Source organism: Somniosus microcephalus, unplaced genomic scaffold (genome assembly GCF_052327205.1).
Source record: "Somniosus microcephalus isolate GS21.2 unplaced genomic scaffold, FLI_Smic_1.0 scaffold90, whole genome shotgun sequence".
Taxonomy (NCBI): domain Eukaryota; kingdom Metazoa; phylum Chordata; class Chondrichthyes; order Squaliformes; family Somniosidae; genus Somniosus; species Somniosus microcephalus.
Genome location: NW_028225277.1, coordinates 321,313 through 329,079, shown reverse-complemented (window position 1 = coordinate 329,079; position 7,767 = coordinate 321,313). Strand labels below are relative to the sequence as shown.

The following is a 7,767-nucleotide window of genomic DNA, read 5'->3' as shown; positions in this document are numbered from 1 at the left end:
GAGCTCGTGGCGCAACGGTACCGTGTCTGACTCCAGATCAGAAGGCTGCGTGTTCAAATCACGTCGAGGTCATCGTTTTTTTGGATAATCCCGTAATTAATATTTTCTTTGCTGTTTCACGATAACCAGACCCTTGCTCTAAAGTCTGTCTCACTGTTTCCCCAGTGTGAGGGAGTGAAGCGCCTGATGCCCTCATGTATTTAATTTTACTATTCACAAATACAGTTATTCGTTCAAAGTCAACCTGCAGGTGGCCACACATAGAATAAACAGAGCCAGAGAGACAGACAGAATCGGGAAACACCGGGAAATCGGCAAGAGATATTGACAAGCAGATGTTTCCGAGACCAGAACCTGTCATCATTGATGAAGAACTGGATCCGGTCCCAAAAACTATCAGCACAGAGCTGGATATACTGGGTTTATAAAGATTGCTGATATTGCCAGCCCACCTGTCCTCTCTTGGCACTTGGTTCTTCCCATAGCCCTGAATAAAGAAGGTAATGACCTGGGGAGTGGATTACCTGAAGAAACTGAAGATGAGAACTCTACTTCTCAGATTGCTGGAAAGATGCCGTAGTTTTGTGTCTAAAAGCGCTTTGCGATCAGAACATTGCCTGAAGCCCTGTGGTTAATGAAAGGGCTTTTGATGCTTGATTTTCTTACACACCTTGGAATTCAGGAGAACCTGGTTCATGGTTTGCAGGACAAGTTAAACCCCTGGAGCGGAGCCACCAGGCACCTGGCTGCAAGCAGCGACAAAGACGTTCAAAGTGATCAGACCCGGCGAGCTCAGTTGCCAGAGTGTGAGACTCTTAATTTCCAATGTTCGTTAGTTCGAACCCCACGTTGGGCGAAAGCATTTTGAAAAACTTTATGTTGCTTTCACGGGAAAGCATCATTAATTAACCAATAATCTTCTTTTGCACAATGAAAGAAATGCTAACAGTGGTAGAGTCGATAGTTCAATAATTTGTACCGTTGCCCTTATCTCATTATACACACTGAACTTTAGGAGTCTGGTTTAAAAATGGTCACTGCTGATGACACCAGGAATCTGGGGAGCTTTGGTCAAATTTTACAGGACCTGTTATTTCTACCGTGCACAGAAAATAGAATCAGTAGTGAACATAAAATCCCATTGTGCTGAATTTCAGATTCAACGCAATCAGCTGAGAAATAAAGTGAAATTAATTTACAGTGAAAAGATTTGGAAGTAAGTGTTACTCGTATTTGTGCCTTTAATTCAAGTTTGTGGCGTCTGACTCCCTTTCACGTCTCTGACTAAGAAAGGAGGGGCTTGACGTTGACCAGACTGCACGGGCCCTGATATATGTGAGCTCATCCTTTATATTGAGTTGTTTCCCACTTTTTTTATTGGTGTCAGCTTCAGCTCAGCGGTTACTTCGCTACTATCTGTTTAAATTTAAGCATTGTCTTACCGCGGGCGCTGCCTAGCGTTTGTATTGTCAGTTTCAATCCTCTTTCACATTGTAACCGTGATTTTAATTTAGCAGTGTGAAATTTTTCTAGGACAACTTTAAACGATTCATAACCGATTCCTTTCAACACTTTGACCCGGGTTCGATTCCCGGTTAGGGAATTAATTTTGATATCACCGTTTTTAATTAATTAATGCGAAGTAATTTTATTAAATTAATAACATGCATCTAATGTGATAAAATAAGAATTGATTTAATAACCATTATTGAACCAATAACTTCCTTTTGCAGAATGAAATACATTAAAATATGCTTACTGAGGGACAGTCGAAATACAGTGAATTATTTTGCTCTTGCATGTGCTGAACTTTTAACCCATATCTCATTTTACACATCGTATTTTAGGAGAATGCTTTCAAATGTTCATTGCTTGTGAGAGCAGGGATCTGGGGCAACTTCTGTTAAATTAAACAGGACCGGCTATTTCACAGAAAAAAAAATTCTCTGCCAATGTTTTCAGATCATAGACTGACCGATCTTTCTTAGTGGATGACTTGACATTTGCCCACATTGACCTCCATTAATCACATTTCAGGGGAGATTTAAGAGAGTTGTTCAAAATTATGGGGGAAACAGTTTCCACTGGCATGAGTGTCAGCAGGGCTATGGGGGAAGAGCAGCGGAGTGGGACTATTTGGATAGCTCTTTCAAAGGTACAACATCAATTGTTCATTTTGATCTGCGACTGAGAGATTTTTGTTAACCAAAGGTATTTAGGGATAATTCAAGTCAGTGAGACCCTTCATAATTGTTTCAATCATCATTAATCAACCCACAACATTGTGTTGCTCACTGCAGGAATTAATAACAAGTTTACTGGGTGACAGACAAACTGCGATAACTTATTATAGAATCATAGAATCAGACAGCACAGAAGGAGGCCATTCGGCCCATAGTGCCTGTGCCTCTTTGAAAGACCGATCCAATTATTCCCACTGCCCTGCTCTTTTCCCAAAGCCCTGCAAGTGTTTCTTTTTCAATTTCCTTCCCCTTTGAAAGTTAATATTGAATCTGCTTCCACCACCATGTCAGGCAGAAAAATATTGACGTTAATATTATCCGAGGCCCATTTCACACAGTAATTTCCATGCTTTGCATGTCATGAATTTGTTCCCTTCTCATTTTACACACTTTATTTCAGCAGTTTGCTCTGCAAACCATGAACCAGGTTCTCCTGAATTCCAAGGTGTGTAAGGAAATCTAGCTCACCTGGCAGTCACTGTCTCTGGCCCGCTTTCACCACCTGCTGCCGGCGGACTGCAGCAAATCCAGTTACACACACCGAGCCCCCACAATCATCACATCACAGGGAAATAAACTGGGAAACTGCTCAAAATACACAACTGGTCGAGCAGCTTCTGAACAACAATTAAACTTGCGGCGTATGGACAATATTCAGAACTGTGAACCAGGCCGTGTAAAAATAAAAACAGTGTCATAGAATCATAGATTCAACATTAACTTTCAAATGGGAAATGTAGTTGAAAAAGAAACACTTGCAGGGCTATGGGGAAAGAGCAGGGCAGTGGGACTAATTGAATAGTTCTTTCAAAGAGCCGGCACAGGCACGATGGGGCTTAATGGGTTCCTTCTGTGCTGTCTGATTCTACAAAAATGTTACTAAAGTTTGACTCTCACCTGGAAAACATGTTAGCATTCCCTTCAGTGTGCAACAAAAAGCAGTGGGTCGATTAAGAGAATTATTAAGTGTCTAACAGACTTGAATTATTTTATTAAACAATTTTGTAAGAACCAATGGGTCGCGGCGATGAGAGCGCCGAATCCTAACCACTAGACCACCAGGGAACACTTGTACAAACTGCAATATCTCGCAGATCCTTGCTCGCTTACGACCAGCAGATCAAAACCGTATTTTAGTTTTGGTCACCTTACCTGTTGAAGGATATACTTGCCTTAGATGGGGTGTGAGAAGGTTCAGCAGACTGATTCCTGCAATGAGAGGGCTGTCCTATGAGGAGCGATTGAGTAGATTGGGCCTATACTCTCTCGAGTTGAGAAGAACGAGAGGTGATCTCAGTCAATCATACAATCATACAGCTACTTATGCAACTGCCTTTTGAAAACCACGATTGAATCTGCCTCCAGCACCCTTTCAGCCAGTGCATTCCGGATCCTACGATCGATAACTGTAAACCAAGTCTGACAGTGGCACAGTAATTAGTGAGGATAGGAGCAGAAAATTGCAAAGGGACATTGATTGAGTGGGAAAACTGGAGGCATCTGATTCAGAAGATTCGGGGGCGACCTGGAAATTCGAGAGTTTAATGATTTTGAAAGGAACATTTTTGACTTGTGCAGTTTCGGTTCGAGAAATGTTAGTGAAAGGAAATTATTCCAGAATCTGGAATTCAGCATTTCACCTTCTCGCTGAACAGTTCTTTCTGGATGTTTAGCTAAGCAGAGGTTCCCGTAGTGTAGCGGTTTATCATGTTCACCTCACAGGCGAAAAGTCTCCGGCTCGATCCTGGGGGGAAACATTATGTTCTAGAATTGGTGCGTGGTTCAAACTGAAAATAAACCTTTCCTATTTCAATTTAATAAAAATGAACAATGGAAGAAATCATATTGTAATTATAAAGGAATAAAATAAAATATTTCATAGAGGCTGTACATTATCTGATCCTGGACCATTCTTCACAGACTCAAACTCAGCACAGATACCGACAGTGTCCCTCCCTCACTCCCGTTTCCTGCCCTGATGGTGCAGAAAGCCCCTCTCAAAGCTGCACAATCGACCGGTTTCAGAGGATCCGCGGGACAACTTTAAAGGATCCTGCAGCGTCGCCTCAGCTAATAACCATAGATCGTCACCATATTTCACACACCGCATCAACCCCGTCCATTTCAGTCGAAGTCGTCTTAATTTCCACCAAGTAACCTCCCTAGCACTGAAAATTAACTTTTATAAGTGTGGAATCTCATTCCTTCAGATATAAATTGTTGTTGAAGATTTTTGATATTATAAAAATGTTTTTACTTTTGTCTCTTTCTTTTCTCCCTCTTAATCCAACATTTATTTTCCTCTCTTTATTTCTCTTTCTGTGCCTGATTGGACATTGAATTCCCTATTCTAATTGACTCTTCCTGGTTCAGATTCTGCGCTGCTCATTAACGATTCTTCAATCAATTAATTATGGGGTATGGCGGCATAGTGATTATATTACTCGACCTGTAATCCAGAGGAAAAGTGGAATGGTGGGGAAAAAATTGTCCAGTGCTTGCTGGTGGAGAGGTTTGCCTTGAGGGGGCAGCGATGAATCGCCATTGCAGTGCTGGTCCCGCCACAAACTGTTCCTCAGCCGCAGACTTCATGATGATCTGGAGACCTGAGCTCACAATCCCACCACGGCAGATCGTGGAAGGATTAAAATCGGGGATGTGTAAGAGCCCAGAATTGGAGGAGTGCAGAGATCACAGAGGGTGTAGGGCTGGAGAAGGTTACAGAGATAGAGAGGGGCGAGTCCATGGAGGGATTTCAAAACAAGGAAGAGAATTTGAAAATTGAGTTGTCGCCTGGTTGGGAGCCAATGTAGGTGAGTGAGAGCCGGGGTGATGGGTGAACGGGACATGGTGCGAGTTAGGATACGGGCAGCAGAGGATTGGATGAGATGAAGTTTATGGAGGGAGGGTGATGGGAGGCCTTCCAGGAGTACATTAGAATCGTCAAGTCTAGAGGTGACAAAGGCAAGGATGAGGGTTTCAGCAGCAGATCAGCGGCGGAGTCGGGCGACGTTACAGAGGTGGAAGTAGACCGTCTTGGGCGGAAGCTCATCTCAGTGTCAAATGCGGCACCAAGGTTGCAAGCTGTCTCGTTCAGTCTCAGTGGCCAGGGATTGGGATGAAGTCGGAGGCTCGGGAATGGAGTTTGTGTCGGGGACCAGCACTGCAATGGCGATACATCACTGCCCTCTCAAGGCTACTTGTAAACCTCGCCCAGCAGCAATATTGGAAGAACTGGACAAATTTTACCTCCACCATTCCATTTTGGCCCGGCCTTTTCTCATCCAAACCTTCAGCTTCGACATTTTCCCACTGCTGAGCAGCCAATCACACAGCTGCCATCAAAATTACTTTTACAAAAGCTGGGACAAGAGGGAACCAGGTTCCACCGAGATTTGAACTCGGATTGCTGGATTCAAAGTCCAGAGTGCTCACCATTACACCATGGAACCCTTACACACTACTCCTTGCCTAATTCGCTTTTTTCCAACTCACCTGCCATTCACAGCTGCTGAGTATTTTCAGCAAATTCTGTTTTTATTTCAAACTTCCAGCATCCGCAGCATTTTGTCTTGTGTTAGAAAAGAAAACGGAATCCTGGGCTTTACAGACAGAGGCATAGAGGGCAAAAGGAAGGAAGTTATACCAAACCTTGGGAGTATTGTGTGTAATTCGGGCACTGCGCTTTAGGACGGATGCGGGACTTCAGTTCCGTGGAGCAGTGGAGAAGAAGAGGTTGTTCTCCTCAGAGCAGAGAAGATAAGGGCAGATTTTCTCGACGTGTTCAACATCATGAAGAGTTTTAATAAAGTAAACAAGGAGAACATTTTCCGGCGGCAGAAGTGTTGCTAACCAGAAAACACATATTAAAGTGATTGGATAAAGTATCAGTAATAAGGTTCTCTCGGGCTTTTGTTGGCCGATTTACTGGTAAACCTGGGAATTGAGGGGAAACTGGTTCATGGTTTGTAACACAAGCAGTGCGCGGGGTCAGACCGGCCCGGCTAGCTCAGTCGGTAGAGCCTGAGACTCTTAATCTCAGGGGTGGTTTGTGTTTCAAATTATTGGGCTGGTTTCACAGGAGATCCCCAGCTCTAAATCCCCGGCACCTCTCGGTCAATGACTCTTTCAAAAAATGCGATTCTACAACATTATCAGGAAATCTGAAGTGTTTATAAACACCGGAAGCTGACACACCAGGGAAGACCTCACAGTCTTGGACACAGAGTGAAATACACTGAAGTGTTTATAAAAAGTTACAGAACACAACACGTGTGTAAAATTCCCCGTTGTTTTCTCGGCCCTGATGGCTTGTGAAGGGAGAGACGGGCCGAAGTCCCACTGAGCCACACTGACCCCGAGCCAAGGTGAAATTAAAATCAGTTCAATCTTTAGCAGCGGGCGGCTGGAGAGAGACAAGATTCCGGAGCTCGGAATCGCCTTTAAAATGAGCCCAAAAATTTAAAACGCAAACTCCCCACCGTGCGGATGAAGTATCCGACACTCCACCGACTGGGCTAGCCGGTCTGGTCTGTCGCAAGGACCCTGCCTGTGCTCCAGTTTCCTTACAATTCCCCGGTTTATCTGTAAATCCACCAGCAAAAGCCGGAGGGAACCTTATTACTGATTCATTGTCCAATTACTTGAATAGAAAGCGAGCGGAGGAGAAGGATTGAGAGTTTTTAGTGTGGGACAGAAGTGATGTTGTTTGACGGAGAAGCGACACAATCTCAATCAGTGCAGAGAGAGGTGAGTCAGCGGGTCACCTTCTCCCTGAACACATCCTTCTGTCTTGTGGCTGACAAAAAGAGCAGAGGTTTCGGGACTGCAGCAATTATCCAGCTCGCCTTACACACGAAATGCCCTCGGTTCTGCTCCAGGGCGGGATGAATGATTTTGGAACTTGCTCCAGTTGAACCTCCAGGGGCGAGTTTCTTCCCCTGTGTAAAAGCGGCGACAATTGTCGGTTCCTCTTAAACTGAACAACGGCTGCAGCAGATTCCCGGTGTGACAAACACTGAACATTTTTAACCAACTGCTGTTGAAAATTCTTCACAAGCAAAAGACAAAACACTTATGAAAGTTTTGCCTGTCACTCGGTGACCATCTTTGGATTTCCTTCAGTCTGAAACAGAAAGTTGATTCTTCAATTAGAACAATTGTCCATCTTTTTACACAGTTTAATGAGTTTTGTAAAAATCAAATAATAACGTGTATTAATACAAAAGTTAATCCCGGACCTGCATTTGCAGATCGCAGTTCTCTTCTGTGATGTTCTTGCTGCAACTAATTACGGCAGAGATTCCCGTAGTGTAGTGGTTATCACGTTTTGAAAACCTTCCCCATTAAAATTGAATTAATATAAGAAAATGGAAGAAATTATGTCCTGACATTTCAATAAAGTTAAAAATCTCAACGAACCCGTATATTTTCTCTGCACAATTCTGCACAGACTGACACTCAGCACAGATACCGACAGTGTCCCTGCCTCACTCCCGTTTCCTGCCCTGAAGGCGCAGAAAGC

At 43.6% G+C, this 7,767-nt stretch overlaps 2 non-coding genes across 2 annotated transcripts; one reads left to right on the top strand and one right to left on the bottom strand.

The window, feature by feature from the left end:
* On the top strand, positions 1 to 72 carry trnaw-cca (transfer RNA tryptophan (anticodon CCA)). The gene has a single exon. It is a non-coding gene; the product is annotated as a tRNA-Trp (tRNA).
* A 5,551-nt stretch (positions 73 to 5,623) lies between these two features.
* Positions 5,624 to 5,695, bottom strand: trnaq-uug (transfer RNA glutamine (anticodon UUG)). The gene has a single exon. It is a non-coding gene; the product is annotated as a tRNA-Gln (tRNA).
* Positions 5,696 to 7,767: the final 2,072 nt, after the last annotated feature.